General features: G+C 44.9%; 1 pseudogene; it reads right to left on the reverse strand.

Annotated features, from left to right (window-relative positions):
- Positions 1 to 2: 2 nt before the first annotated feature.
- Positions 3 to 1,907, reverse strand: LOC114883801 (annotated as a pseudogene).
- Positions 1,908 to 2,642: the final 735 nt, after the last annotated feature.

Genomic DNA, 2,642 nt, shown 5'->3' on the forward strand with positions numbered 1-2,642 from the left:
AAACTTTGCATTTATTTTTTTTGCAGCATTTATTCCCAGACCGTAAATTTTTTTTTCTTCTGGGATATCTTTTTCTTCTGTGCAACCTCCTCTTCTGGTTTAGGAGCAATCTGTTCCTTTTCAGTAAGGATCATCTCAGTGTGGCAGGGAGAGCTCATGTATGGGTTGAACCGACCATGAGCTCTGTAAATCCTGTGCTGTACCTTGGGGGCTTTGTTCACCTGGATGTGCTCAATGACCAGAGAATCTGCATCTAAGTTCAGCATTACTCTCTGCATTTTTGAGCATGTGCAGTAAAAATTCAGCACTCTTTGGGCCACTGACCCTGCATCCATCCCCACTGTTTGGCCTGGGCACACCTACCAACTCCACCATTGTGATGACGGAATGGCACACATTGCTTCTGTAAAGTGACATCCTTCAGATACTTGGTGGCTTTTCGGATGTGCATACCCTTAATGGCCTGGACGGTTTCACGAGTGTTCTTAAAGTGAACATGAAGATTTTTACTTCTTGGTCACCTCAGACCACTTACGGGGAAAGCCCACTCTACCATTTATACTGCCCTTTTGAGGAGTCACTGCATCTCTTACTCGACTTCATGCCAAAGGGAGTTAATTTTACCACTTCTACCTTGTGAACTTGCAAGGAGCCTATAGTGTTATTCAACAGGAAACTATTTGCATCTTGGGACAGATGATACTTCGCTGTGTAGAAATGTCTTCCGCATTGCAGCATGTCTTAGCATCCCTGACCTCTGAGGCACTGACAGCCAGAAGCACAACCACCCCTGCATCGGGTACCAGAGATTCCTAAATGCTCTCTAGAAGGACGGCACTGCCCAACGTTAGAACTGTTGAATGTGAAGACAGAAGATGCCACAATGTTAACTATATCCTTCCCTATCCCAGAAGACTCAAAGCTGTGTCTTGTTTGGTGAATCAGCCACTCCAAGAGTGTTCTATTTTGACTGAAAGGCCTCCACCACATGCTAGCTGGGTGACCTTGAACAAGGTAACTAAACTTGGGGAGCATCAATTTCATCTGTGACGAAGCCTGCTTAACTCAGGAGCAGTAGTCCCTAGTACAGAGGCAAGTGTTCTTCCCTGAACTTCCCCCGGCTCCTCTCTGTTCCTCATTGGCTCTGAGAACATGGTGAGATCATTGCCTAATTTACCCAGCACAAGAGTTAAGGAGCAAGGATGTGTAAAGAAATGAAGCCCGTGAGGAGACATCCAGTCCCAGCCTTAGTATAATTATCTTCAGTGGTGCAAATGGAGAGGCAGATGCTAGTCCCCTGGCAGGATATGTAGGCGGCTTTCCAATTTCATAATGGAGAACTTTTTCTTCACAGTGGAGCTTAAGACTGTTTGGTTTTACTAAACATGAAGTATGTATGTCTTGACTATTTTGGAATATCTTGTACATTAAGACCCCTAAGAGTTTATAGAAGCTGGTTTCATTAAACTTACAAAATGTTATTTAGAGCAAATAAAACCAATTTCTGGCCTCTGAAAGCTTATTCTGCAAATCCCAAAAAACAAAATGTTATCTTTTTGTGATGGTGTTTTAACCATTTTGAGATTGTTTCAGAGCCCTGAGCAACCAGGCAGTATTAAAAGTGAAGAAGAAATCAGGGTTTTAGATACTGCAGAGGTGGCAACCTGTAGTCAAGCAGCATCCAAATTCTATCTAGTTTTCCTTGGTTCCTAGATTCTGTCATGCAAAATGAAAACCAGAATCCCCTGCCTGCATGGCCTGGGATGGGAACTAAGGCTTTTACTGTATCCGGGGTTTCTGCCTTACGTCTTTTTTTTTTTCTTTTTTGGCCATGCGACACGGCATGTGGGATCTTAGTTCTCCGACCAGAGATCAAACCCGTGCCCCCTGCAGTGGAAGCACAGAGTCCTAACCACTGGGCCACCAGGGAGTTCCCTGCCTTACCTCTCAAGGCCAGAATTACAATGGTTGGAGGAGGGGAATCAGAGCTCCACCCCGCACCTACCAGGAGGAATAAAAATCTTTTCCTCCAAATCCCAGATTTCTTTTGATCACTGACTCTGGTTTCTTTCACCTTTAAACTTTTCTGCTCTTAACACTCCATAAACCACGCACTGACAAGAGGTCGTCTTGTACAAGAAGCAGCTGAGTGAACGTGCCCTCCTTGCTGGTAAGGACTCTGCGAGCCCTGGCTCATCCTACCCTTCTCTCCCTCTAGTTCTGACAGAGGACAAGCCAACTGGTTGTTGAATGAGTGAGTGAATGAATTAATGAATGCAGGCCATTTTTACTGGGACTGGTGGCAAAACATCCAAAGAGAAGACTGAAAGGGGAAGACAAACACAGTTGCTCACAATTGAAGTTCACTTTCCAAATTTTTTAGCAACAAATAATAGAGCAACTCGAAAAAATGTGAACTGAGTTCAAAGCAGCTCCAGTAAGAATTGCAGCTTGCTGTCTGAGTGGGTCAGGTTCCTGGATGCCATCGCCCAGCCCTTTGGTACAACATACTACGTAGCCCTGGCATCACAGATCTGCTTTTCGGCCCTTCCGTGACCCGTGGTTCACACCCAGAGCTCTCTTCGTATCTTTTCCCATTAGCTTTCAGAGGTTCTCATTATAGTAGGACTGTCTCCGTTCCC

This window comes from Monodon monoceros, unplaced genomic scaffold, assembly GCF_005190385.1.
Source record: "Monodon monoceros isolate NGI ecotype Baffin Bay Population unplaced genomic scaffold, NGI_Narwhal_1 Super_Scaffold_5, whole genome shotgun sequence".
NCBI classification, from domain to species: domain Eukaryota; kingdom Metazoa; phylum Chordata; class Mammalia; order Artiodactyla; family Monodontidae; genus Monodon; species Monodon monoceros.